Here is an 8,265-nt window from a genome sequence, read left to right on the forward strand (position 1 = left end):
CCCGAGAGGCTTGTCTGCTCACCTGCCGGGACGGGTCGGGGCTGGGAGCTGAGGCTCGGGCTTCGGAGGTTGGATCCCAGGGAGAGGACTGGGGTTGCCAGCGTGAACACAGCCTGAAGGGGGTTAGTGCACCACAGCTAGCCGGGAGGGAGTCCGGGAAAAGGTCTGGAGCTGCCGAAGAGGCAAGAGACTTTTTCTTGCCTCTTTGTTTCCTGGTGCTCGAGGAGAGGGGATTCGGAGCGCCGCTTAAAGGAGCTCCAGAGATGGGCGCGAGCCGCGGCTAACAGCATGGACCCCAGAGACGGGCATGAGACGCTAAGGCTGCTGCTGCCGCCACCAAGAAGCCTGTGTGCGAGCACAGGTCACTCTCCACACCTCCCCTCCCGGGAGCCTGTGCCGCCCGCCACTGCCAGGGTCCCGTGATCCAGGGACAACTTCCCCGGGAGAACGCACGGCACGCCTCACGCTGGTGCAACGTCACGCCGGCCTCTGCCGCACAGGCTCGCCCCGCCTCCTCCGTACCCCTCCCTCCCCCCGGCCTGAGTGAGCCAGAGCCCCCGAAGCAGCTGCTCCTTTAACCCCGTCCTGTCTGAGCGAAGAACAGACGCCCTCAGGCGACCTACACACAGAGGCGGGGGCCAAATCCAAAGCTGAACCCCGGGAGCTGTGCGAACAAAGAAGAGAAATGGAAATTTCTCCCAGCAGCCTCAGGAGCAGCGGATTAAATCTCCACAATCAACTTGATGTACCTGCATCTGTGGAATACCTGAATAGACAACGAATCATCCCAAATTGAGGAGGTGGACTTTGGGAGCAACAATATATATATTTTTTCCCCTATTTCTCTTTTTGTGAGTGTGTATGTGTACGATTCTGTGTGTGATTTTGTCTGTATAGCTTTGCTTTTACCATTTGTCCTAGGGTTCTGTCTGTCCGTTATTTTTATTAATTTTTTTATTACTTTAAAAAATTTTTTTCTACAAAAAGAAATTTTTTTCTTAATATAATTATTTTTTATTGTAATAACTTTATTTTTTTATTTTATATTATCTTCTTCTTTCTTTCTTTCCTTTTTTCTTCCTCTCTTTTATTCTGAGCCGTGTGGATGACAGGCTCTTGGTGCTCCAGCCAGGCATCAGGGCTGTGCCTCTGAGGTGGGAGAGCCAACTTAAGGACACTGGTCCACAAGAGACCTCCCAGCTCCACATAATATCAAACAACAAAAATCTCCCAGAGCTCTCCATCTCAATGTCAAGACCCAGCTCCACTCAACGACCAGCAAGCTGCAGTGCTGGGCACCCTATGCCAAACAACTAGCAAGACAGGAACATAGCCCCATCCATTAGCACAGAGGCGGCCTAAAATCATAATAAGACCACAGACACCCCAAAACACACCACCAGACATGGACCTGCCCACCAGAAAGACAAGATCCAGCCTCATCCACCAGAACACAGGTCCTAGTCCCCTCCACCAGGAAACCTACACAACCCACTGAACCAACCTTAGCCACTGGGGACAGACACCAAAAACAATGGGAACTATAAACTTGCAGCCTGCAAAAAGGAGACCCCAAACACAGTAAGTTAAGCAAAATGAGAAGACAGAGAAACACACAGCAGATGAAGGAGCAAGGTAAAAACCCACCAGAGCTAACAAATGAAGAGGAAATAAGCAGTCTACCTGAAAAAGAATTCAGAGTAATGATAGTAAAGATGATCCAAAAACTTGGAAATAGAATGGAGAAACTACAAGAAACATTTAACAAGGACCTAGAAGAACTAAAGAGCAAACAAACAATGATGAACAACACAATAAATGAAATTAAAAATTCTCTAGAAGGGATCAATAGTAGAATTACTGAGGCAGAAGAACGGATAAGTGACCTGGAAGATAAAATAATGGAAGTAATTACTGCAGAGCAGAATAAAGAAAAAAGAATGAAAAGAATTGAGGACACTCTCAGAGACCTCTGGCACAACATTAAACACACCAACATTCTAATTATAGGGGTCCCAGAAGAAGAAGAGAAAAAGAAAGGGACTGAGAAAATGTTTGAAGAGATGATAGTTGAAAACTTCCTAAATATGGGAAAGGAAATACTCAATCAAGTCCAGGAAGAGCGGAGAGTCCCATACAGGATAAATCCAAGGAGAAACATGCCAAGACACATATTAATCAAACTATCAAAACTTAAATACAAAGATAAAATATTAAAAGCAGCAAGAGAAAAACAACAAATAACACACAAGGGAATCCCCATAAGGTTAACAGCTGATCTTTCAGCAGAAACTCTGCAAGCCAGAAGGGGGTGGCAGGACATATTTAAAGAGATGAAGGAGAAAAACCTACAACGAAGATTACTCTACGCAGCAAGGATCTCATTCAGATTTGACAGAGAAATTAAAAACTTAACAGACAAACAGAATCTAAGAGAATACAGCACCATCAAACCAGCTTTACAGCAAATGCTAAAGGAACTTCTCTAGTCAGGAAACTCAAGAGAAGGAAAAGACCTACAATAACAAACCGAAATCAATTAACAAAATGGTAATAGGAACATACATATCGATAATTACCTTAAATGTAAATGGACTAAATGCTCCAACCAAAAGACATAGATTGGCTGATGCATACAAAAACAAGACCCGTGTATATGCTGTCTACAAGAGACCCACTTCAGACCTAGGGACACATACAGACTGAAAGTGAGGGGATGGAAAAAGATATTCCATGCAAATGGAAATCAAAAGAAAGCTGGAGTAGCAATTCTCATATCAGACAAAATAGACTTTAAAACAAAGACTATTACAAGAGACAAGGACACTACATAATGATCAAGGGATCAATCCAAGAAGAAGATGTAACAATTGTAAATATTTATGCACCCAACATAGGAGCACCTCAATACATAAGGCAAGTATTAACAGCCATAAAAGGGGAAATCGACAGTAACACAATCATAGTAGGGGACTTTAACACCCCACTTTCACCAACGGACAGATCATCTAAAATGAAAATAAATAAGGAAACACAAGCTTTAAATGATACATTAAACAAGATAGATTTGATTGATATAGGACATTCCCTCCAAAAACAACAGAATACACATTCTTCTCAAGTGCTCATGGAACATTCTCCAGGCTAGATCATATCTTGGGTCACAAATCAAGCCTTGGTAAATTTAAGAAAATTGAAATCGTATCAAGTATCTTTTCCGACCACAACACTATGAGACTAGATATCAATTACAGGAAATAATCTGTAAAAAATACAAACACATGGAGGCTAAACAACACACTACTTAATAATCAAGAGATCACTGAAGAAATCAAAGAGGAAATCAAAAAATACCTAGAAACAAATGACAATGAAAACACGACCACCCAAATCTATGGGATGCAGCAAAAGCAGTTCTAAGAGGGAAGTTTATAGCAATACAATCCTACCTTAAGAAACAAGAAACATCTCAAATAAACAACCTAACCTTACACCTAAAGCAATTAGAGAAAGAAGAACAAAAAAAACCCAAAGTTAGCAGAAGGAAAGAAATCATAAAGACCATATCAGAAATAAATGAAAAAGAAATGAAGCAAACGATAGCAAAGATCAATAAAACTAAAAGCTGGTTCTTTGAGAAGATAAACAAAATTGATAAACCATTAGCCAGACTTATTAAGAAAAAAAGGGAGAAGACTCAAATCAATAGAATTAGAAATGAAAAAGGAGAAGTAACAACTGACACTGCAGAAGTACAAAGGATCATGAGAGATTACTACAAGCAACTATATGCCAATAAAATGGAAAACCTGGAAGAAATGGACAAATTCTTAGAAACGCACAACCTTCCGAGAGAGAACCAGGAAGAAATAGAAAATATGAACAGACCAATCACAAGCACTGAAATTGAAACTGTGATTAAAAATCTTCCAACAAACAACAGCCCAGGACCAGATGACTTCACAGGCGAATTCTATCAAACATTTAGAGAAGAGATAACACCTATCCTTCTCAAACTCTTCCAAAAGATAGCAGAGGGAGGAACACTCCCAAACTCATTCTACGAGACCACCATCACCCTGATACCAAAACCAGACAAAGATGTCACAAAGAAAGAAAACTACAGGCCAATATCACTGATGAACATAGATGCAAAAATCCTCAACAAAATACTAGCAAACAGAATCCAAGAGCACACTGAAAGGATCATACACCATCATCAAGTGGGGTTTATGCCAGGAATGCAAGGATTCTTCAGTATACGCGAATCAATCAATGTGATACACCATATTAACAAATTGAAGGAGAAAAACCATATGATCATCTCAATAGATGCAGAGAAAGCTTTTGACAAAATTCAACACTGATTTATGATAAAAACCCTCCAGAAAGTAGGCATAGAGGGAACTTCCTCAACATGATAAAGGCCATATATGACAAACCCACAGCCAACATCGTCCTTAATGGTGAAAAACTGAAACCATTTCCACTAAGATCAGGAACAAGACAAGGTTGTCCACTCTCACCACTATTATTCAACATAGTTTTGGAGGTTTTAGCCACAGCAATCAGAGAAGAAAAAGAAATAAAAGGAATCCAAATCGGAAAAGAAGTAAAGCTGTCACTTTGCAGATGACATACTATACATAGAGAATCCTAAATATGCTACCAGAAAACTACTAGAGCTAGTCAATGAATTTGGTAAAGCAGCAGGATACAAAATTAATGCACATAAATCTCTTGCATTCATATGCACTAATGATGAAATATCTGAAAGCGAAAATAAGAAAACACTCCCATTTACCATTGCAACAAAAAGAATAAAATATCTAGGGATAAACCTAGCTAAGGAGACAAAAGACCTGTATGCAGAAAATTATAAGACACTGATGAAAGAAATTAAAGATGATACAAATAGATGGAGAGATATACCATATTCTTGGATTGGAAGAATCAACATTGTGAAAATGACTCTACTACCCAAAGCAATCTACAGATTCAATGCAATCCCTATCATACTACCACTGATATTTTTCACAGAACTAGAACAAAAAATTTCACAATTTGTATGGAAACACAAAAGACCCCGAATAGCCAAAGCAATCTTGAGAAAGAAAAATGGAGCTGGAGGAATCAGGCTCCCTGACTTCAGACTATACTACAAAGCTACAGTAATCAATACTGTATGGTACTGGCACAAAAACAGAAATATAGATCAATGGAACAGGGTAGGAAGCCCAGAGATAAACCCACGCACATATGGACACCTTATCTTTGATAAGGAGGCAAGAATATACAGTGGAAAATAGACAGCCCCTTCAATAAGTGGTGCTGGGAAAACTGGACAGCTACACGTAAAAGAATGAAATTAGAATGCTCCCTAACACCATACACAAAAATAAACTCAAAATGGATTAAAGACCTAAATGTAAGGCCAGACACTATCAAACTCTTAGGGGAAAACATAGGCAGAACACTCTGTGACATAAATCACAGCAAGATCCTTTTTGACCCACCTCCTAGAGAAATGGAAATAAAAAGAAAAATAAACAAATGGGACCTAATGAAACTTCAAAGCTTTTGCACAGCAAAGGAAACCATAAACAAGACGAAAAGACAACCCTCAGAATGGGAGGAAATACTTGCAAATGAAGCAACTGACAAAGGATTAATCTCCAAAATTTACAAGCAGCTCATGCAGCTCAATATCAAAAAAACAAACAACCCCATCCAAAAATGGGAAAACCTAAATAAACATTTCTCCAAAGAAGATACACAGATTGCGAACAAACACATGAAAGAATGCTCAACATCATTAATCATTAGAGAAATGCAAATCAAAACTACAATGAGATATCATCTCACACCAGTCAAAATGGCCATCAGCAAAAAATCTAGAAACAATAAATGCTGGAGAGGGTGTGGAGAAAAGGGAACCCTCTTGCACTGTAGGTGGGAATGTACATTGATACAGCCACTATGGAGAACAGTATGGAGGTTCCTTAAAAAACTAAAAATAGAATTACCATATGACCCAGCAATCCCACTACTGGGCATATACCCTGACAAAACCATAATTCAAAAAGAGTCATATACCAAAATGTTCATTGCAGCTCTATTTACAATAGCCAGGACATGGAAGCAACCTAAGTGTCCATCAACAGATGAATGGATAAAGAAGATGTCGCACATATATACAATGGAATATTACTCAGCCATAAAAGGAAACGAAATTGAGTTATTTGTAGTGAGGTGGATGGACCTAGAGTCTGTCCTACAGAGTGAAGTAAGTCAGAAAGAGAAAAACAAATACCGTATGCTAACACATATATATGGAATCTAAGAAGAAAAAAAAAAAAAGGTCATGAAGAAGCTGGGGCAAGACGGGAATAAAGATGCAGACCTACTAGAGAATGGACTTGAAGATACGGGGAGGGGGAAGGGTAAGCTGTGACAAAGTGAGAGAGTGGCATGGACATATATACACTACCAAACGTAAAATAGATAGCTAGTGAGAAGCAGTCGCATAGCACAGGGAGATCAGCTTGATGCTTTGTGACCATCTAGAGGGGTGGGATAGGGAGGGTGGGAGGGAGGGAGACACAAGAAGGAAGAGATATGGGGACATATTTATATGTATAACTGATTCACTTTGTTATAAAGCAGAAACTAACACACCACTGTAAAGCAATTATACTCCGATAAAGATGTTAAAATTTTTTTAAATAAATAAATTAATTAATTAAATAAAATAAAACGAGTCATGTCAATCTACCTGTTTTTTCAATATTACACCACATAGACCTTGGAATAAAGTAATCAATAAACACTTTTGGTAAATATCTCATTTCCTAGAAATGCTTGTTGATGTGTACAAAGTTCAAAAATGCCAGCAGATCAAGTAAACATGTACTCTCCCAGATTCAAATAAATGGTGAAGGCCTGGGTTCCAGTGCTGGGCACATTTTTATGTCGCTGGAGAGAGTGGGGAGCATAGATCTTGGGAGCAAACCCAAGGGACTGCGATCTAATTTACTGAGTGCTTGCTGTGAGTCTGGCGCTTTATATGATTACATTTAGATAGCCATATTCTTATTTCTTGAATAATAAATTAAGACTCGGGGTCATATAATTTGCTCATGGACTCACAGGTAGAACTTCAGGTCTGTCTGATGTCAGAGCCCACACCACCCAAGAGCTAGTATTAAAAGCTGAGGTCCCAACATCCTTCAGCTATTTTCTGCTTTGCCTATCATCCAGTTCTTGGGTCTAGGGCAGGACACAGGTGATTAGTAATTAAATAAAATGTTTAAGCTAGGGACAAAGTGAGAGAGTGGCATGGACATATATACACTACCAAATGTAAAATAGATAGCTAGTGGGAAGCAGCCGCATAGCACAGGGAGATCAGCTCGGTGCTTTGTGACCACCTAGAGGGGTGGGATAGGGAGGGTGGGAGGGAGAGAGGGAGACACAAGAGGGAAGAGATATGCGGATATATGTATATGTATAACTGATTTACTTTGTTATACAGCAGAAACTAGCACACAATTGTAAAGCAATTATACTCCAATAAAGATGTTTAAAAAAAAAAGTTTAAGCTAAATGTAAAGATTAAAAGTTTTAGAAATGGAAGATCACTGGTTAATACTTTAACCATTCCCGTCCTCAGTTTCCTCATTTATAGATGGAGGGTTTGGACCAGATAATCTTTACGGCTGGCAGTCCATTGCTTGATTCTTCTACCCACATATTCTCATTTCTGGTTTCCTAGGTGAAGAAATATCACAAGTGGGACAGATATATTTGCCTGAAAAACAACAACAACAACAAATCTGTTATTTAGATTTGGGACACACTGGCTTATGGTAAAGAATATTGATGGCCCTGTGTGGTAGATTTTCAGGGTCCTTTAAACTGTCCTAATGCTCAGCATCTCTTTCTGTCTTGCATCTTTAGAGCTGTTCCCTTGAGATCTTACTCTGAGCCACCTGGGACTATCAGAAATGGACCTATTGCTCTAGGGATAGCAAATCCTTTGGATGAGTGCTGCCAGACTGTCACCCATTGCAGACATTACTAATCGATCACTGTACTCTTTCTCTCTGAACCTAGACTAGCCTTAGAATCATTCACAGCACAATGCCTCATTACAGCCACTATTAATTGATTGGAACTGTTACTTAAAGAAAAAAAAAACTGTTGTATGTGTGCTAAACTAATTCCTCTTTTTAAAAATTTTGGACAAAATTAATTTCTCACGGT

General features: G+C 39.7%; 1 protein-coding gene across 4 annotated transcripts in view; it reads right to left on the reverse strand.

Annotated features, from left to right (window-relative positions):
* LOC309627871 (alpha-fetoprotein-like) overlaps positions 1-8,212 on the reverse strand; it is a 263,638-nt gene extending 255,426 nt beyond the window's left edge. For 2 of the 4 annotated variants that reach the window (XM_082390210.1, XM_082390215.1), the window contains exon 1: positions 7,652-8,212. The gene's annotated coding sequence lies outside the window, so the exon portion shown is untranslated. Of the gene's footprint in view, positions 1-22; positions 1,717-7,651 lie in introns of those variants that run through there. The other 2 variants (XM_082390216.1, XM_082390211.1) reach the window with 2 other exon arrangements.
* Positions 8,213-8,265: the final 53 nt, after the last annotated feature.

This window comes from Balaenoptera borealis, assembly GCF_965194805.1.
Source record: "Balaenoptera borealis genome assembly, chromosome: 4".
Lineage (NCBI taxonomy): Eukaryota > Metazoa > Chordata > Mammalia > Artiodactyla > Balaenopteridae > Balaenoptera > Balaenoptera borealis.